The sequence below is a fragment of the Stomoxys calcitrans genome, chromosome 4 (assembly GCF_963082655.1).
Source record: "Stomoxys calcitrans chromosome 4, idStoCalc2.1, whole genome shotgun sequence".
Lineage (NCBI taxonomy): Eukaryota > Metazoa > Arthropoda > Insecta > Diptera > Muscidae > Stomoxys > Stomoxys calcitrans.
The window spans coordinates 114,696,203-114,718,841 of record NC_081555.1 but is presented as its reverse complement, the minus strand read 5'-3'; the positions used below and the strand labels follow the sequence as shown (position 1 = coordinate 114,718,841).

The following is a 22,639-nucleotide window of genomic DNA, read 5'->3' as shown; positions in this document are numbered from 1 at the left end:
ATCGATCTATATGGCAGCTATATCCAAATCTGTACCGATGTGAGCCAAATTGCAGAAAGATATCAAGGGGCCTTACACAATTCACTGTCCCAAATTTTGGCGACATCGTACAATACATGCGCTTTTTATGGGCCCAAAACCTCAAATTGAGAGATCGGTCTATATGGCAGCTATATCCAAATCTGGACCGATCTGGGCCATATTGCGGAAGTATGTCGAGGGGCTTAACGTAAATCACTGTCCCAAATTTCGGCGTCGTCGGACAATAAATGCGCCTTTTACGGGCCCAAAACCTTAAATCGATAAATCTGGCTATATGGCAGATATATCTAAATCTGGACCGATCTGCGCCAAATTGAAGAAGGATATCGAGGGGCTTAACACAACTCACTGTCCCTAATTTTGATAAAATCGGACAATAAATGCGCCTTTTATGGACGCAAGAACTTAAATCGAGAGATCGGTCTACACAATTCACTGTCCCAAATTTTGGCGACATCGTACAATACATGCGCTTTTTATGGGCCCAAAACCTCAAATTGAGAGATCGGTCTATATGGCAGCTATATCCAAATCTGGACCGATCTGGGCCATATTGCGGAAGTATGTCGAGGGGCTTAACGTAAATCACTGTCCCAAATTTCGGCGTCGTCGGACAATAAATGCGCCTTTTATGGCCCCAAAACCTTAAATCGTGAGATCGGTCTATGTGGCAGCTATATCAAAATCTCGACCGATCTGAGCCAAATTGAAGAAGAATGTCGAAGGGCCTAACACAACTCACTGTCCCAAATTTTGGCGACATCAGACAATAAATGCGCTTTGTAATGGGCCCAAAACCTTACATTGAGAGATCGGTCTATAAGCAGCTATATCCAAATCTGGACCGATCTGGGCCATATTGCGGACGTATGTCGAGGGGCTTAACGTAAATCACTGTCCCAAATCTCGGCGACATCGGACAAAAAATGCGTCTTTTACGGGTCCAAAACCTTTAATCGAGAGACCGGTCTATATGGGAGCTATATCTAAATCTGTACCGATCTGTGCCTAATTGAAGAAGGATTTCGAAGGGCCTAATACAACTCACTGTCCCAAATTTCAGCAAAATCGGATAATAAATGTGGCTTTTATGGGCCTAAGACCCTAAACCGACGGATCGGTCTATATGGGGGCTATGTCAAGATATAGTCCGATATAGCCCATCTTCGAACTTAAGGATAAAAAAGAATCTGTGCAAAGTTTCAGCTCAATATCTTAATTTTTAAATAGGAGTATACGAACTTCGTCCGTATCTTTCTAGGTTAGGTTGTAAAGAGGCTCATGACAAATGAAATCGATTTCCGCCCTTCAATCAACCAAACTTTAGAACGAGAAAAGATAGCACCCCGAAAATTTGCAAAAGTATTTCTTTGCAAAAGTATTTCGGGGTATTGGCACAGATAAGACAGATATGAAATATATGACTTAAATTCGAATTGTGGCCAGTCTCTAATCTACTTCCGTTAAACCACTAATCTACAGCCAAACTTGATGCGTTTCATAAGTTTGGCTATAGATTAGTGGTTTATCGGAAGTAGATTAGAGACTGGCCACATTTCGCATTTGAGTTATATATTTTATATCTGTCTTATCTGTGTCAATACACCGACAAAAGGCGAACAGACAAGTACGAGGGAGATTAGGTTTAAGTGGCAACCTGCCTCAGACGTTTTCGTCCATTGTGATACCACAGAAACAGGGGAAGGAAGATGCCTTCCAGTTCCTACCGTTGAACCACCCAGATCGTTTTCAACATCCAAAAAACTTGCGAATGCTAACATTGCTAAATCAGACAGGTTCTTAAAGAAATAAGAACCAAAAGTGGATCACCCCACGACTGTCAGTACGGGACAGACACACCAGATGTTCTCTTCTTCGAAGTCCTCGCGGCTTCTGTGAGCATGATTTCCGATCAGACAGTGCACTGTCTTGGCGGCCACGTTCTAGCCAGTGAGAGCAAAGCGGTAGGCATCTTCAAATCTAGATTAGGGCACATTATTTTGAAGCGTACCAAACCCCTGCTTTGTGACTATCTGATAGTGAAGTCTTAGCTTACATGTCGCTAGAGGCATACCCACAGTATCCAGTTCCCCTGGGAGTGTGTAAGGTACTTCCTAATCTCGCAAGCTCGTCCGCTCTGCAATCCCCGGGATATCTCTGTGGCCCGGCACCCAGAACAGGGAATTTCAAACTGTTCAGCCATCTCATTGAGAGATCTGCGACGGTCAACGACTGTTTTTGAAATCAGAATCATGTTCAACAGAGATCTAATGTCTGAGAAAATATCTATGCTAATGGTCTTTAAAATTTTATGTCTTAAACATTCCACGACTTTTTTAATTGCAAAGATTTCTGCTTGATACAAACCACAGTGGTGGGGTTACTTTCTCGATATGACAACTTCTAATTCTTCAGAGTGCCAGGTCGGCTCTGGGGATATCGTAGTTCCAGGCGGTTCTGTTAGGAAAAGCGGTACAATACTTTTTAACAAAAAACAAGTAAAAGCGTGCTAAGTTCGGCCGGGCCGAATCTTATATACCCTCCACCATGGATCGAATTTGTCGAGTTCTTTTCCCGGCATCTCTTCTTAGGCAAAACAGGATATAAGAAAAGATTTGCTCTGCTATTAGAGCGATATCAAGATATGGTCCGGTTTGGACCACAATTTAATTATATGTTGGAGACCTGTGTAAAATGTCAGCCAATTCGAATAAGAATTGCGCCCTTTGGGGGCTCAAGAAGTCAAATAGAGAGATCGATTTATAGGGGAGCTGTATCGGGCTATAGACCTATTCAGACCATAATAAACACGTATGTTGACGGTCATGAGAAAATCTGTCGTACAAAATTTCAGGCAAATCGGATAATAATTGCGACCTCTACAGGCTCAAGAAGTCAAGATCCAAGATCGGTTTATATGGCAGCTATATCAGGTTATGAACCGACTTGTACTTTATTTGACACAGTTGTTGAAAGTAACAATAAAAAACGTCTTGCCAAATTCCAGCCAAATCGGATAGAAATTGAGCCCTCTAGAAGCTCAAGAAGTCAAGTCCCCAGATCAGTTTATATGACAGTTATATCAGGTTATGAACCGATTTGAACCATATTTGGCAGAGTTGTTGGATATCTGAACAAAATACTACGTGCCAAAATTCATTCAAATTGGATAAGAATTGCGCCCTCTAGAGGCTCAAGAAGTCAAGACCCAAGATAGGTTTATATGACAGCTATATAAGGTTATGGACCGATCTGAACCATACTTGGCACAGTTGTTGGATATCGTAACAAAACACGTCGTGCAAAATTTCATTCCAATCGGATAAGAATTGCGCACTCTAGAGGCTCAAGAAGTCAAGACCCAAGATCGGTTTATATGGCAGCTATATCAGGTTATGAACCGATTTGAACCATACTTGGCACAGTTGTTGGATATAATAACAAAACACATCGTGCAAAATTTCATTCCAATCGGATAAGAATTGCGCACTCTAGAGGCTCAAAAAGTCAAGACCCAAGATCGGTTTATATGGCAGCTATATCAGGTTATAAACCGATTTGAACCATACTTGGCACAGTTGTTGGATATCATATCAAAACACGTCGTGCAAAATTTCATTCCAATCGGATAGGAATTGCGCACTCTAGAGGCTCAAGAAGTCAAGACCCAAGATCGGTTTATATGGCAGCTATATCAAAACATGGACCGATATGGCCCATTTACAATACCAACCGACCTACACTAATAAGAAATATTCGTGCAAAATTTCAAGCGGCTAGCTTTACTCCTTCGGAAGTTAGCGTGCTTTCGACAGACAGACGGACGGACGGACGGACGGACAGACGGACGGACATGGCTAGATCGACATAAAATTTCACGACGATCAAGAATATATATACTTTATGGGGTCTCAGACGAATATTTCGAGTAGTTACAATCAGAATGACGAAATTAGTATACCCCCCATCTTATGGTGGAGGGTATAAAAATAGCTTAGACAATGTAACATCCACAATGCCTGGAGCATCAGGCATTATATCCAGGATAACACAGAGTCCGCACACTGATAGAAAAATGACGACACTTTGCCAATACCGCCTGGTATTATTTTAATCGCGTCATAGGCAACGATTTTTAATACCATTTGGTATCAATTTAATACCAAACAAAGGAAGCTATTAAGAATTGACCGTGTCCCATTTGTATTCTTGTCACGGCGCCAAAAGTGTTGTTGAGCTTTGTACCCAAAATATTGGCGCCATTATAAAGTAATTGTTAAATAAATAAATAAAAGAATTTAATACAATTGGAGTGCGTAAAAACCTGTTCAAATCCTAGGATTCGGTGAAAATGGAAAATACTACAAACTCTAAGGACATTCTGCATCTAAAACATGATAGTCTCTTGTATGGAAAACGACGCTATGTTGATGTATTTAAACGAAAACCACTTCTGGGAATCAATGGATATGAAATAAATTGCTGAATACAAAGAATTGGGGTTGATCACGGTGTTACATTACTTTTTGTAATTATTATCGTACATAATTGAAATAATATTAGATTAAAATTATATTCAATGGTTTTTTTTGGGTCCATTAGGGGGTGGAATAATCAATGACGTTTTGGTATTAAAATCAATAACAGTTTGGTTCTCAAACCAATATCAAATTGGTATTAAAACCAATATCAGTTCGGTAATAAGCTAAGTATACAAACGGTACTAATCATTTTATATTTCATCCATACTTTCCGGTATTGTTTTTATACCATACGGTGTTGATTTACTCTAAATACCATATGGTATTGAAATGAGTACGTTCGGTATCAACTTTCCTCTAGTTACAGACGGAACATGCAATGCAAATTTGCCCATGAAAATTCGATTAAGCTACAGGGGCAAACATCTCACATATCAATGAGTGATGTCCGATTCAAGCTTAATCTCAATGATAAAACACCTTTTTATAGCCGCGTCAAAACGTTGTACCGCAGTACGACACCACTTTTAGAAGTTTTTACATGGCTGCCTTACTATTTTTATACCCACCACCATAGGATGGGGGTATACTTATCTAGTCATTCCGTTTGTAAAACTTCAAATATTGATCCAGAACCCCATTAAGTATTGTATATATATTCTGGGTCATCTCGACATTCTGAGTCGATCTAGCTATGTGAGTCCGTTCGTACGTGTGTCGAAATAACGATAGCGGTCGAAAGCGCAAAGCTGGCCGCTTAAAATTCTGCACAGATACTTCTTATTGATGTAGGTCGTTGGGAATTGCAAATGGGCCACATAGGCTCAGATTTGGATATAGCTCCCATATAAACCGATCCCCCGATTCGACTACTTGAGCCCTTAGAAGCCCAAATTTTCATCAGATTTAGCTAAAATTTGGAACAAAGACTTGAGATCCCACATCCGTGCCAAGTATGATCCGAATCGGTTTATAAGCAGATATAGCCCCATATAACCGATCGCCGGATTTGACTTCTTTAGCCCTTAGAAGCCTAAATATTCACCTGATTTGGCTATTTGTTCGGCCCAAAAACCTTTCTTATGACTTAAAACATCAGTGTCGACTCGGCGATATAGGCCGATATCCCGATATGACTTCTTGACACCAAAATAATTCAAATACAAACTCAGTTAATAAGGATACATTTTTGGCTTAATTTGTACCCATGCCTCGACGCAAGACAAAGACGAACAAACCAATGATATTTTCTACGAGCGTCTAGAGAGAGAATATGACCACTGCCCCGCCTATGGGAAGGAAGGTATCTTTGGTCCAATAATCGGAAATTTTAGCCTCCACGAGATAACGTCCGCTAGTGGATTGAGGCTGATAGATTTCGCCACGGCAAAAAACATGGTGCTTAGTAGCAGCAGATGTCAACATAAAAATATTCATAAAATATTGGATTAGTGTGCGTTGCCTCCAAGTGTAAGGTCTTGCTCGTTGGTTTCGAACAAACTCACTGAGGGTCGGACCATGTCTCGCCGGGGCTATAACCATGGTTTGTTGGACCTCTCCAGGCCCAATTCCATTGGTCCACTAACTGTGGTACCTTCCACCAAGGTTACTGGACGAGAGCCAATTAAATATAATCTCTTCCCATAATTCTAAGCATAGTGTGCGTTGCCTCCAAGTTTAAGGTCGTGCCCGTTGGTTTCGCACCTGCTGACTAAGGGCCGGACCATGCCTCGGTGGGGCTTCAACCAGTAATGGTTTGCTTGACCTCTCCAGGCGCGTTACCATTGAGCCCTAACACGATTACTGGATGAGAGCCAAGTCAGTATTACCTCTTCTCATAATTCTAAGCATAGATCGTAGTGTGCGTTGCCTCCAAGTGTAAGGTCATGCCCATAGGCTTAGTACCGCCTGACTATAGGCCGTACCATGACTAACTGGGGCTATTACCAGTTATAGTGTTTTTGGCCTCTCCAGGCCCATTACCATTGAGTCATCAGGGTCCGTAGTGTGCGTTGCCTCCAAGTGTAAGGTCTTGCCCGTTGATTTCGAACAAACTCACTAAGGGCCGGGATCATGTTTCGACGGATATATAACCAGTAATGGTTTGTTTGACTTCTACAGGCACATTACCTCTTTTTTTTTTGTATCTTTCATCAAGGTTAATGGACGAGAGCCAATCCAGTATCACCTCTTCCCATAATTCTAAGCATAGATCGTAGTGTGTGTTTCCTCCAAGTGTAAGGTCGTGCCCGTTGGTTTCGCACCACTTGACTAAGGCCGTACCATGTCTCGCCGGGGCTATAACCAATAATGGTTTGCTTGACCTCTCCACGCCCACTACCATTGAGTCATCAGGGTCCAAGAACTTTGGTACCTCCCAACCACAGTTACTGGATGACAGCCAAGTTAGTATTATCTCTTCCCATAATTCTAAGCATAGAACGTAGTTTGCGAAGTGTAAGGTCGTGTCCGTTGGTTTCGCACCACCTCACTAAGGACCGAATCATGTCTCGCCGGGGGTTTAATCAGTAATGGTTTGATTGACCTCTCCAGGCCCATTACCATTAAGTCATCAGGGCCCAAGAAGTTTGGTACGTCCCAACCACGGTTACTGGACAAAAGCCAAGTTAGTTTTATCTCTTCCCATAATTCTAAGCATAGAACGTAGGGTGCGTTGCATCCAAGTGTAAGGTCGTGCCCGTTGGTTTCGCACCAACGTAGTTTTATCTCTTCCCATAATTCTAAGCATAGAACGTAGGGTGCGTTGCATCCAAGTGTAAGGTCGTGCCCGTTGGTTTCGCACCACCTGACTAAGGGTTGGACCATGTGTCATTGGGGATTTAACCAGTAATGGTTTGCTTGGCCTCTCCAGGCCCATTACCATTGAGTCATCAGGGTCCACGAAATTTGGTTACTCCCAATTACGTTTGCTGGACGAGAGCCAATACAGTATCATATCTTCTCATAATTCTATGCACCTCATCCGTTGCAATTATTCTTTATTCAACAAAAATAATCCATGATTCTGGCATTTTTCTTCAATACAAAAAAAAAGAAAAGCCAACCAATGCGTAGCAGATGAGGGTTGTTGGCAAAACAATAACTGACGGCTTGTCTTGGATCCTTATTGCTCTATTACAGTTTACTTCTCTGTCTTTTGTCTTTTGGATACTTGAATGAAACAAAAAAAGGAAATCATTTCTCATTTGGGTATGTGGACCAACAGTGTCCTATGTACATATGCCCTATTGTATTGGGCTAAACATTGCCACCAGAATAATTGAATAAAATCCTATCAAAATGAAAAGGGCAAAGTGAAAAGTGTCAATTGTGTGTGTGTTTTTTTTATTGAGTTATGGCAAGAGAAAGCAAAGGATGACACAGGACAAAACGTAAAAAAGGGCTTTTGTTCTCAAATACTTGAAAAGTAAGCCGCTAAATTTCAATGAAATTGAGAACAAAAATGCATGTCTTCATTATTGATATCATTGAAGAACAAAAAAAAAAAAAAATCTATTAAAAAATAAATTACTTCCGGAAATTCGGTACGGTGTGAGGTCGAGATGCCTAGAGTGATCGAAATTTGAGGGTACCATAAGAAATGTTGCAATAATTCTATGTCACGAACATCTTAGTTAGCCAGCATTGGCGGTAAAAATAAAAGTAATACAAATTCCTAGTATAACTTGGCCGGACAAGGAATACTCTTTCATTCATTGGTGAGTCCATTTTCAAAATGAGAAGGAAAAATGTTATGCTTCTTTACTCTTTTTCTTGAAGGCAGTTTGATTTTTTACTCTCCCTTAGTTATTGGCATAACAAATTTTCGATTTCATGCTCAATTGGAAGTGACGCGTTTGGTCAAAGATCTCCCATGCCTGCCGCTGCTGCTGCTACACGCTGTGGTGCTAACAAACTGTTAAACAGAGAATCCTTGATCCTGTCAAAATGTTTATACATCTCTCAAGTTTGTTTTGGCGTTTGTGTTGTGTACAAGGGCGATTGAGTTGGGCGAGTGTGTGGATATTTATTTCACGCTTATTAAGTTGTTAACGAGTGATTTCATTTTGCTGCCACATATCTTAAATGTATGGAGAGGCGTTTGTACGCCTCCATGAAATTTGCTTTCTGATTTGTTTATGAGTGTACGATTTATGATGATTGTGATTGACACAACATTGAAAGATGCTTTTGGTTCTCGAATGAGCCATGTAATTTGTTAAAAATGCTGAGAAAGGTATCAAAATGGTAATAAATTGAGATCATTCCCAATTAGCACCAAACTCCCTAAAAAGGTTTTCCATATATGGCGGATATGCTAACCATTGGCAAACTTTCTACAGGTGAATTCGTATCCCCAGATTTGATATCGAATAAATGCTTATACGTTTCCTATCGCAACTACAGGGAGCCGCCTTGGAGTTATGAACGTCAGCGAAATTTCGGGTTAGGCTTTGATTGCGGTATACAGATAAAGGTCATAAAGTGGCAGATGGGGTTTACAAACCAGACAAATGCCCTACTATTACTCGCAGTGGCACCATAAGTTCTGACGTATGGATGGTCATACTACGAACGAATAAAGATCTGGTCGCATTACAGCAAGTTGAATAGTTTCGAAAGTTATCGGCCAGACAGCTTGACACAAGCGGCTGGCCGCAAAATCCAAGTTTTTATAATTCGCTGTTTGCGACAAATATTTCGAATTTTCTGACCAAACCGCATTTCAAATGAGGAATTGCCCTGTCAATGTGGAAATCCGTAAGAGAAAATGGACTTAGTTGGGTCATATCCTACGGCGACAGCGCGATGATATAGCGAAACATGTTCTAGAGTGGAACCCGCAAGGACAGTTAAGGAAAGGATGCCCGTAAAACACAAGAATTCGCTGTATACGAAAAGAGAGTTGGAAAAATGTCCTAGACAGAAACTAGCATAGACAGCAAAGGAGGGGACGCCCGAAAAAGACATGGATCCGCTGCAGGAAAAGAGAGTTGGAATGAACTCATAAATCGTGGAATCTGGCCAAGGCTTTGACCATTGTTAGAGCTAAATGGGGACAGATGTCCTATCCCTTTGGAAAATGTGAAGTCAATTGCCCCAAATATACCGGTACTAAACTGGAGAATTAGTTACCTGTCACCGGACATAACCTACAGGGCATGAAAAGTTTCAATTGTCATAACTTAGGATTCTTAATTATTTAATGTTAACATATGCTAATCCGTTAAATATATGTACAAGCTAATGTTATCTCCCTAAAAAATACTTTCAAAGTATACTCATCATCTTCGAACTGTCCCAGGACCTATCCTACGTTGTTATTTAGAATGGTGGCAATTCGTCACCTCGAGCGACAAACCCAAAAGTTTTTTTCATGTAAGGGGACGAAAACTGGGACCGGTCCCTATCATAAGAGGACCTATCCCGTGACAGGTTTGGTACCTGTCCAATTTCCCCTAGGGACGTTCACACCTTACAGTTAACTATTGGTCATATTTTATTGTAAGTTATCAAAATGTTGTTGTTGTTGTAGCCACATGAACTACAACAACATTTCGAGCAAATATGTTCAAACTGTAAAAAACTACGTTTGACAAATGACAACATTATTGCAAATTATCTAAAATCTGACGAAAATATATATGGAAGCTATATCTAAATCTGAACCGATTTCGACCAAACTTCTTAGATATTGTGGTAGTCGTCGACGAAGGTTAGGAAAGGATTAAGTGGCAGTCTACCATGAGACTCACTAAGACGGTTTTGTCCATTGTGATGCCACAGAAACAGAAGAAGGGAGATGCCTTCTAGTTCTTACCGTTGAACCATTCAGAACCAGCCCAACAACTTGCGAATGTTCACATCCACCAAATCAGACAGGTTGTCAAAGAAATCAGAACCTGAAGTGGAGCTCCTTCATACTGCTAGTGTGGGACACACACACAGATAGTGTTCTATAGACTCTTCTGCTTCTGCAAAAGTCGTTGCTGGCAATCTTCAGTCTGTCAGCATATTTTCCGATTAAACAGTGACCTGTCGTGATGGATACAATGACTGCGACGTATGTTCTAGCCAGTGACAGCAAAGCGGTAGATCTCTTCAAGTCTAGATAAGGTCACATAGTTTTGGAATGTTCACAGCCCTCTCTATGTGACCCATCTATCATTCCTTGTCCTTCGGGACTGGACCTGAAAACTTAGCTTTCATGTCGCTAGAGACAGTGGTCGGGTAACCTTTTCTATAGGATCAGTTTTAGATCTTTAGAGAACACCCCAAGTCTCACCTTGTCGTCTCCAAAATTTCGTTCCGAATTCATGTCAACTACTCCATATAACGTTTGAAAAGATTTCGTTACGATTTCAGATCCGAAGTCGGAAAAATCATTCGAAGTTCATACAGATTTCATTACGATTTCGTAACGGTTGGTTTGCTGGGAAAAGACGAAAATCTTTCGCCTTCGTGTGGTAAGATTTTCCTACTTTCGGAAAAAAAATTATCTTCGTGTTCCTCCAACTCTCAGGTATATATGATATGCTGATACAAGCAGAGCATATATCTCGAAGCCAAGGAATCATTCTATCAGAGACAGCTCGTAATTCAATCGGTGATACATCATCAGGGCCTGGCGACTTAAAGGAGTCGAAACTTCTTATCGCCCAAAGGATTTTCGTCTCAGACACAATTTTCTCAAAACCTACGACAAATGCGTACCAGTGACAACCTCTTCTGGCGCCACGTTGGCCGTTAGAGAAATTCCCGGGAAATGTGTATCAAGGAGTAGTTCTAGTGTTTCCTCACTAGACATTGTCCATACATTCTCTGACTTCTGAATATACTCCACCATAATAGGTCTCGAGGACAGAATCTTCCTTAGCCTAGAGGCCTCAGATGTATGCTCTACAGAGCTGCAGAATTCTATCCAGGATTTGTTCTGAGCCTTTCCCAGCTTGGCCATATATTTTCTTAACTCAAGGAAAGCATTGTGCAAATTCTGGCAAGATTGGTCAATAAATATGCTTGCAGTAGCTCTAGAAGTGAAAATCGGGTGATATACATATATGACAGCTATATCTTAATCTGAACCGATTTCTATGAAATTCACAAGTAATTTTAAGAGTCAGAAGAAAATCCTTTCTGTCAAATGAGCACTTTATTGCAATATTTCCCAAAACCGGACGGAGCTATGTCTAAATCTGAATCAATCTCGACCAAACTCTATAGATATTGTGGTAGTCGTCGAGGAAAGCGTTGTTGAGGATATGGAAAAATCATTTTACCCAACTACTGATGTCCGCATTGGCGGCGAAGAGGATACCGCAGAACCAATCAATGATGATGCTATAGAATGTTTACCTCCTAGTCAGAATGAGGTCCAAGTAGCAGTGACCCGACTAAAGAACAACAAGGCAGCAGGAGCCGACGAGTTACCCGCTAAACAATTTAAGACCGGAGGCGACTTACTGATATGGCTAGAAGAACGCATACCCGATGATTGGAACCTCAGCATGTCCCGTACACAAGATTCTCTCGTATACTAGATTCTCTCGAGCGTACTGTGTGAAAGATTAAAGCCTAAAGTCAGTGAGATAATTTGCCCCTATCAATGCGGCTTACTGATACTAAATTTTTCCTATGAACATTCCATTAAGGAACACGGTTTACATCTCTCATATCAATGAGTGCAGTCCGTTTAAAGTTTAAGCTCAATGATAAGGGGCCTCCTTTTTTATACCGAGTCCGAACGGCGTGCCGCATAGCCATACCGCTTGGCAGAGAAGATTTAACATGACAGGATACTTCGCATATATTGCCGGCAATAGTAAGGGGAAACGCACCCACCCAGGCGTTCGGCGTCATAGGCGGACATGTTAACCTCTCGCACGGTGGCCTCCATCAATGTGGCTTTAGACCTGTAAAATCCACCCTGGACCAGATATTCATACTGCGCCAAATCCTGGAAAAGACCCGAGAAGGACAAATCAACACCTACCATCTCTTTGTTGACTACAAAGCCGCTTTCGATACTCAATAACGTTCAAAGGTATTTTAAGCTATGTCTGAGTTTGGTATCCCTGCCAAATTAATAAGAATCTGCAAGATGGCACTTGCTGATACGCGTTCCTCAGTAAGAATAGGAAAGAATCTCTCCGAACCATTTAATACCAAACGAGGTTTCAGACAAGGAAACAGCCTATCGTGTGATCTCTTTAATATCCTGCTGGGGAAGATTATGCGAGATGCAGATGTGAATAGATATGGCATACTAATCACAAGAGAACACATGCTACTCGCCTATGCCGACGACATCGAATTCATAGGTCGGTCACCGGATGTAGTAACTGCAGCTTTTGAAAGAATCGAAAGAGAGTCAGTGAAAATGGGTCTGGCAGTTAATGGAGATAAGACGAAATGGATGGTTTCAACTCCCAAAACGCCTTGTACAACTGATCAGATAAAGAAAATGAAGAAAGTTGGGAACCACACAACACTTAATCTATCTCGGCACCGCCGTAACCAAAACGAATGACACCAGTTTTGAGATTAGGCGAAGAATAATACTGGCAAACAGATGCTACTTTGGACTGAGTAAGCAGCTTAGAAACAAGGCCACCTCTCGAGAGACGAAGATTACACTATACAAGATACTGATACTACCCGTGCTGTTGTATGGTTTTGAAGAATGGGTACTTGTGAAAGCTGATGAGGCAGTGCTTGGAGTATTTGAGAGAAAGATTCGTCGTAAAATATATGGACCAGGCGACATATGAACCACGAGCTGTATGAATCAAAATACAACGGCAGCGTTGGCTAGGTCATGTTGTCAGAGTGGATGAAAAAGCTCCAGCAAAGAAGTCTTTTGAAGGCAAACACGGTGGTACACGCAAACCGGGAAGACCAAAAGTCGGATGGAAAGATCAAGTGGTGGGAGATGCCTCGAAATTTGGTGTCAGAGATTTTAGAATGAGCACAGAAGATCGAGACGCTTGGAACGCTATTCTACGTTCGGCTAGTGGAACAAATATTCCGTCATAGCCAATTAAAGTTAGTAAAGTAAGTTTTTACAGTTTGAACATATCTGCTCAAAGTGTGATAGGGATAGTTTAATAACCCATATGAAAACATCCGGTGAGGTCCATCTTAATTGGTTCAGAATAAGATATAGCTTGTACTTTGTACTTGTAGGGTATTATACAGTACAAAGCGACCGACTTTCGAGTTTCCTTATTGGTAATATATAAGAGAAGAGATGTGGGTAACGACCCTAGTTATGGTTTTTACTTGATGGATTTTAAATCAGAATCTCAGAGATCTACTCTAAATCTCTTTCATTATCATACGCAAAACTTACCAATTTTTTACCTTTTGGAGCTGGTGTTATGGCATATTTTGCACCAATTTTCCAGCCATCAAGTGCAGTCCACCACAACGCAGAGGTTAGCATGTTCCCCCATGAAGCTGAACACTTGCTTTGGAATCACAATGAAGATTTGTTCTCGGGCTAACCTGTAAAGACATAATTTCGTTAAGTTCCAAATGAATTTCATCAATTTATCAAAGATCTTAATATTGAATAAAAACTTCCGCCAACAAAAAACCATTCAAATAATATAAAATTTAAGATCCACAAGACTGTAGAAAGGGATTGTAAAAATTTGTTAATTACACTCCAAAGACACAAAATGTTTCTAAAGAAACGCGCACATCACTAGCAATTGCAGCATAAATCATATCTATCACAATTTGTCATTGCTTGAGAAACTTGAAACTATTTTCCCTGCGGCAAGTAATGCAAAGCAACGGCAAACAAAAAATTCACTGATCTTGATATAACTGCATATGGTACTAGCAATCTTCCACAGCTCAGAAGGAATATTTTTTATAAGAATCTTATAATGATCATAATCACATACAACCACACCACGACTACCAAATATGATACCCTGAAAGCACAGACATCCATACATCATCAAAACAAAAACTGCCGGAATGACTGGCTGGTTGCATCCAGCCCCAGTCATTCAGTGGAGCAAGAAAAACCAATAAAACAGGTGTTTATTGCAGCGATATATCGACAGTAATTATAGAAACAAAAGCAAAACATAGACAGCAAAAACAAGGCTGCAGAAGCAGACCAACAGGCTACATACATTCAACGCCCCGCGCACGGGCGGAATATATGAATGGATCGATGCTTGGATGTATGCTGTTGGATGGTTGAAATGAATGTTGTTTGCTGAGATCATGTCGTGCATGAGGAAAAATGTCAATCATGCAAAAATTACGATTATTAATTTTCATTATTATTACAACAACTTCAAAAACGCAAGCAACCACAAATATGTAGTAGTGCAGGAGCAAAGCGAAACCAAACCCAACAAAACAAAAGAAAGATGTGGCATAGCAAATGTCTAAAGAAACATCAAAACTATGAGCCCAGTACAAGTAGTCCATCACGTAGTGGAAATATTTTAAATGCTCACCCTTGGTGGGCTACCCATAAAACAGCTATGGGCAAACACACACACGCACATACAACTTTTGTGCTAAATTCGGCAGGACGGTGCTAAATTCGGCAGGACCGAATTTTGAGAACCCACCGCCATGGATTCGTTTCTGACCGTACTTAGCACAGTTGTTGGAAGTCATAACAGACCGCCATGTGTAACATTTAAGCCAAATCGGATGAAAATTGAGGCTTCCAGGAGCTCAAGAAGTCAAATCGGGAGATCGGTTTATATGGAAGCTATATCACGTTCTTGACCGATTTGGATCGAACTTGGTACAGTGATTGGAAGTCATAAAAGAACACCACGTGCAAAATTTCAGCCAAATCGAATAAAAATTGAGGTTTCCTGGGGCTTAAGAAGTTAAATGGGGAGATCGGTTTATATGGGAGCTATATAAGGTTATCAACCGATTCCGACCGTACTTGGCACAGTTGTTGTAAGTCATAACAGACCACCATGTGCAAAATTTAAGCCAAATCGGATGAAAACAGGGGCTCAAGAAGTCAAATCGGGAGATCGGTTTATATGGAAGCTATATCAGGTTCTTGACCGATTTGGACCGCACTAGGTACAGCGATTGAAAGTCATAAAAGAGCACCAACTGCAAAATTTAAGCCAAATCGGATGAAAACAGGGGCTCAAGAAGTCAAATCGTGAAATCGGTTTATATGGAAGCTACATCAGGTTCTTGACCGATTTGGACCGCACTAGGTACAGTGATTGAAAGTCATAAAAGAGCACCACGTGCAAAATTTAAGCCAAATCGGACAAAAAATGCGGCTTCTAGGCACTCAAGAATTTAAATCGGGGGATCGGTTTATGTGGGAGCTATGCCACGTTACAGACCGATTCCGACCGTACTTGGCGCATTGAATGAAAGTCATAACAGACCACCATGTGCAAAGTTCAAGCCAAATCGGATGAAAACTGAGCCCATTCCAGGGGCTCAAGAAGTCAAATCGGGAGATCGGTTTATATGGAAGCTATATCACGTTCTTGACCAATTTGGATCGAACTTGGTACAGTGATTGGAAGTCATAAAAGAACACTATGTACAAAATGGACAGACATGGCTAGTTCGACTTAGAATGTCGAGATGATCTAGTATATATATACTTTATGGAGTGCTAGATCAATATTTCGAGGTGTTACAAACGGATGACTAGATTAGTATACACCCATCCTATGGTGGTGGGTATAAAAAGGCATTAAGCTCGGCCGAAACGAACTTTGGGTACCCATCACTTGGAGTACATTTGCTAACCATCTTTCGTCATAATCCGGAGAAAAGTTCATTATTTATGAACCCATCGCAGCTATATATATATACGGTCCAATTTGGACCAAACTCGGCACGGACGTCAAGTTGTCCAATAAATGCAATTCGCTGTTCAAGGTTGCAAAACAGAATATTAATTTTTATGGCAGCGGAAACGGATAATAAATGCAACTTTTGTGGGCTCAAGGCCCTAAATCGGGAGATCGCTCCCTATGGCAGCTATATCTAATATATACACCGATAGTAAAGCTATTGAATGCGGATATCGAAGGGCCTTACACAGCTCACTTAGCCAAATTTCAGCGAAATCGGATAATTAATGCGCCTTTTATGGGCCCAAGATCTTAAATCGGGAGATGGATGAAAATGGCAGTTATATCTAAATATTGTCAGATTTTGACAATACTCGATACTGATATTCGTAGAAGCATAACGCAACAAATTTTGCGAAATTACAGCAAAATCGGATAACAAATGCGCCTTTTATGGGCTCAAGACCTCAGATCGGGAGATGGGTCTATATGGCAGCCATGTTGAAATAAAGACCGATGGGAGACATATTGAATACGGATGTCGCAGCCTGCTGTGCGAAATTTCAGCAAAGTCGGGTAATAAATGCTCCTTTTATGGGCCCAAGACTTTAAATCGGGTGATCGGTACATATGGCAACTATATCCAAATATAGACCGATCTGAACCTTAGAGGGAACGGGTAGGAAAGCCTCACATAGATCCGTGTGCCAAATTTCAGCTACTAGGCAGAATGAACGTCTTGGACTATGCATGCAGGAGATGGCCCAAAAAACTCATTAACGACGACAACATCACAAAAGTCTTCTCCACTTGTTGTAAAAACGATATCACTTGCGCCATCTATTTTGAACGTCGTAAAAATCTAAGATAATCTAGCCATGTCCGTCCGTCTGTCTGTTGAAAACACGCTACAGTTCTTTTGAGATATTGTGCTCAAATTTTGCACAGATTCTTTTTTATACCCACCACCGAAGGATGGGGGTATATTCATTTTGTCATTCCGTTTGCAACACATCGAAATATCCATTTCCGACCCTATAAAGTATATATATTCTTGATCAGCGTAAAAATCTAAGACGAACTAGACATGTCCGTCCGTCTGTCCGTCTGTCTGTTGAAATCACGCTACAGTCTTTAAAAATTGAGATATTGAGCTGAAATTTTGCACATATTCTTTTTTTGTCCATAAGCAGGTTAAGTTCGAAAATGGGCTATATCGGACTATATCTTGATATAGTCCCCATACAGACCGATCCGCCTATTTAGGGTCTTAGGCCCATAAAATCCACATTTATTATCCGATTTTGCTGAAATTTGAGACAGTGAGTTGCGTTGGGCTCTTCGACATCCTTCGTCAATTTGGCTCAGATCGGTCCAAATTTGGATATAGCTGCCACATAGACCGATCCTCAGATTTAGGGTCTTAGGCCCATAAAAGCCACATTTTATATCCGATTTGGATGAAATTTGGCATAGTGAGTTGTGTTAGGCCCTTCAACATTCTTCGTCAATTTGGCCCAGATCGGTCAAGATTTGGATATAGCTGCCATATAGACCGATCCGCCGATTTATGGTCTTAGGCCCATAAAAGCCACATTTATTATCCGATTTTGCTTAAATTTGGGACAGTGAGTTGCGTTGAGCCCTTCGACATCCTTCGTCAATTTGGCTCTGATCGGTTTAAATTTGGATATAGCTGCCATATAGACCGATCCTCCGATTTATGGTCTTAGGCCCATAAAGGCCACATTTATTATCCGATTTTGCTGAAATTTGGGACATTGAGTTGCGTTGAGCCCTTAGACATCCTTCGTCAATTTGGCCCAGATCGGTCCAGATTTGGATATAGCTGCCATATAGACCGATCCTCCGATTTATGGTCTTAGGCCCATAAAGGCCATATTTATTATCCGATTTTGCTGAAATTTGGGACAGTGATTTGCCTTAGGCGCTTCGACATCTTTCTTCTATTTGGCCCTGATCGGTTCAGATTTGGATATTGCTGCCATATAGACCGATCTCTCGATTTAAGGTTTTGGGCCCATAAAAAGCGCATTTATTGTCCGATGTCGCCGAAATTTGGGACATTGATTTGTGTTGGGCCCTTCGATATTTGTCTTTAATTTGACTCAGATCGGTCCAGATTTGGATATATATCTCGGTTGAACAATGACATGTTCTTATAAGCATTTGGTCTAAATCGGATGATATCTATAGAGCTGCTATGGGGCATAAGGTATGCATTTTTCACCGGATTTTGACGAAATGTGGTTCACATATATACCCGAGGTGGTGGGTATCCAAAGTTCGGCCCGGCCGAACTTAACGCTTTCTTACTTGTTTGTCCATAGGCAGGATAAGCTCCAAGATTTCGGACTATATATTGATATAGCCATCATGTAGATCGATCTCTCGATTTAAGTTCTTGAGCCCAGAATAGGCTCATTTATTGTCCGATCTCGCAGAAATTTGGCATAGCGAGTTGTGTTAGGCTTCGCGACATCACTGTTCAATACGGCCCAGATCGGTCCAAATTTGCATACAACTGCCGTATAGACCGATCTCCTATTTTACAGAAATTTTTAGGGCGGACCCTCCCCCATAACCCAATTTTAAAAATGCCAGATATCGGAGATGGGTGCACTGATTAAATTGTGCATACCACCTAACGGTACAACAAAAACATTGGAAATTCACGCCCCATCCCTAAACACACCCGAACGGACATGTTTACCGATTGGGACAATATGGGTCTCAAATGAAAGGTATTTAAGAGTAGAGTAAGAACTTGGTATACAAATTTTACCCAAAGTGCTCGGGGGGTCCCTCACCCTCCAAAACCCCCCAACAGGGCATTTTCACCGCTTTGGGCAATATGGGTATCAAATGAAAAGGTACTTAAGAGTAGAGTACGAACTTGGTATACAAATTTCACCCAACATTTTCGGGGGGTCCCCCAACCCCATAAACTCCCAACAGTACGCTTAACCTCGTTGGACAATATGGGTATCAAATGTAAGGTGTTTGGAAGTTGAGTACACATCTGTTTTAAGAATTTGGTTGAAGGTGTCTGGGGGGCAAAAAAGGGGTTTCAACTCAATGGTCTTTGGGAATCAACAACGAAAATGGTACACACTTTTGGGACAGAGTCCGGGACCGGCCAACCCATTTAATGCCCTTCAATAGAACTTGTAGTTCAATCGGGATAGTATGAGAATTAAAAGAAAGGTCTACGACTGTAGAGTTCGTATCTTATAATGATATAAGGGTTCAAGTATCTGGGTCATGTCCTGTCGTTCAAAAGGACATATAGATCCACTTTCAAAGGGTTTGACTACTCCAATCCAACAGCAAAACCAAGAGATTGAAATAAAACTAATATCCAATGGATATTGGGTAATTAATGGATGGACCACCCCCCCCCCCCCCCCCCCCCCCCCTTACCCTACTTTCAAAAACGCCAGATCTCGTAGTGGGGCGATTTAAACGAAATTTGACTTGCTTATAATAACTCAAAGACAGACATTTGATATTCATATTTAGAGTGAGATATCTAGACGCTCCGTACCACCTCCAAAGACTGCCAAATAGAAGTATAAACCAATAATGATAATATGGGTCTCAAATGAAAGGAATTTGAAACTAGAGCAGAAGTCTGATATATGAGGGTCCCCGCCTGACCCCCATAATGGACATATTTACCGACCATAGCAATATAAGGCCGTACCAGCACGCCCAAACAGGACTTATTTCCTGACAGTGACGGTATAGGTCTCAGATAAGACAAGTAAAATCATGGTTACCCACCACAACGTATTCCGTTGAACATTTTTACTTATTAACTGAGTTTGTATTTGAATTATATTGGTCCCAAGAAGTCATGGCGGGATATTGGTACTAAGGGGGCATATATCACGATATTGACAGATTCGCGTAAAACTGGCATGTATATTGTAAGACATAAGATAGGGCTTTGAACAATATTTCAGCTAAATCAAGTATAAATTTAGGCTACTGAGGGCTGAAGAAGTCAAATCCGGTGATCGGTTTATATGGGGCTATATCTGTTTATTGGCCGATTCCGATCATGGGTGGCATGGATGTTGGAAGTCGTCACTCAAGATCTTGTTCCAAATTTTAACCAAATCGAATGAAAAATGAGGCTTCTAAGGCCCCAAGGAGTCAAATCCGGGGATAGGTTTATATAGGGCCTATATCTGTTTATTTACCGATTCGAATCATACTTGGTGTGGATGTTAAAATTCACAACTCATGTCTTCGTACAAAATCTTAGCCAAATCGGATGATAATTGAGGCTTCTAGGGGCTCAAGAAGTCAAATCAGGAGATCGGTTTATATGGGAGCTATATCCGGTCATAGACCGATTTGGACGGTACTTGGCACAATTGTTAAAAGTCATAACAGAACAGTTCGTTTAAAATAGAACGAAAATTGCGGTTTCCAGGGGCTCAAGAAGTCAAATCAGGAGTTTGGTTATTTTGAAATCCCCCACGATCTACATCAATATTAAGTCTCTGTGGAATATTTCAAGCGGATATCTTAATGAGATTCAAGGCTATCATGATTTCGACACGGCTAGATGAACTCACCATAGGATGGGGGTATGCTAATTTCGTCATTCTGTTTGTAGCTCCTTGAAATATGCGTCTAAGACCCCATAAAGAATATATATTCTTGATCGTCATGTCATTTTAAGTCGATCTAGCCATGTCCGTCCGTCTGTCTGTCCGTCCGTCCGTCCGTCTGTCAAAAGCACGCTAACTTTCGAAGAAGTAAAGCTAGACGCTTGAAATTTTGCACAAATACTTCCAATTGGTGCAGGTCGGTTGGGATTGTAAATGGACCAAATCGTTCCATGTTTTGATACAGCTGCCATATAAATCGATCTTGGGGTCTTGACTTCTTGAGCCGCGGGAGGGCGCAATTCTCATCCGATTTGAATGAAATTTTGCATGAGGTGTTTTGATATGACCTTCAAAACTGTGATGAGTATGGCGTAAATCGGTACAAAACCCGATATAGCTGCCATATAAACCGATCTAGGATCTTGACTTCTCGAGCCTCTAGAGAGCGCAATTCTCAACCGATTTAGCACAAATTTTGTACAACGGCTTCATTCATGGCCTTCAACAATATGGTATGAACCGATCTAACGATTTTGCTTCTTGAGCTCCCTTCAATTCGCAATTCTTATACGAATGGACTGAAATATTATACAATGACTTCTACAATGTTCTGCATTCAATTCATTTATGGTCCGAAACGGACTATAACTTGATAAAGCTCCAATAGCATAACAGTCCTTATTCATTGTTCTTTGTTTGCCTTAAAAGAGATACTGCTCAAAGAACTCGACAAATGCGATACATGGTGAAGGGTATATAGGATTCGGCCCGGCCGAACTTAGCACGCTCTTATTTGTTTTAATTTATTTCATTTCATTTCATTTCATTGTATTTCATTTCATTCCATTCCATTTCGTTTAATTTCATTTCTTCTCATTTCATTTCATTTCAATTCATCTCATTTCATTTCATTTCATTTCATTTCATTTCATGTCATTTCATTTTATTTCATTTCATTTCATTTCATTTCATTTCATTTCATTTCATTTCATTTCATTTCATTCCATTCCATTCCATTCCATTTCGTTTCACTTCATTTCATTTTTTTTCATTTAATTTAATTTAATTTAATTTCATTTCTTTTCTTTTCATTTCATTCCATTCCATTTCATTTCATTTCACTTAATTCCATTCCATTTCATTTCTTTTCATTTAATTTAATTTAATTTAATTTAATTTAATTTCATTTCATATCATATCATTTCATTTCACTTCATTTCATTTCATTTCATTTCATTTTATTTTATTTTATTTTATTTTATTTTATTTTATTTTATTTTATTTTATTTTATTTTATTTTATTTTATTTTATTTTATTTTATTTTATTTTATTTATTTTTATTTTTATTTTTATTTTTATTTTTATTTTATTTTATTTTATTTTATTTTATTTTATTTTATTTTATTTTATTTTATTTTATTTATTTTTATTTTATTTTATTTTATTTTATTTTATTTTATTTTATTTTATTTTATTTTATTTTATTTTATTTTATTTTATTTTATTTTATTTTATTTTATTTTATTTTATTTTATTTTATTTTATTTTATTTTATTTTATTTTATTTTATTTTATTTTATTTTATTTTATTTTATTTTATTTTATTTTATTTTATTTTATTTTATTTTATTTTATTTTATTTTATTT

The 22,639-nt window shown here is 39.9% G+C and overlaps 2 protein-coding genes across 2 annotated transcripts in view; both read right to left on the bottom strand.

Moving 5' to 3' along the window:
• The window catches only part of LOC106081977 (uncharacterized), a 433,937-nt gene that overhangs the window by 274,339 nt on the left and 136,959 nt on the right, over positions 1 to 22,639 (bottom strand). Inside the window, exon 4 of the mRNA XM_059367022.1 lies at positions 13,876 to 14,030. The gene's annotated coding sequence lies outside the window, so the exon portion shown is untranslated. The remainder of the gene's footprint in view (positions 1 to 13,875; positions 14,031 to 22,639) is intronic.
• LOC131997008 (uncharacterized protein K02A2.6-like) overlaps positions 1 to 22,639 on the bottom strand; it is a 75,430-nt gene that overhangs the window by 39,618 nt on the left and 13,173 nt on the right. The gene's annotated exons all lie outside the window — the stretch shown is intronic.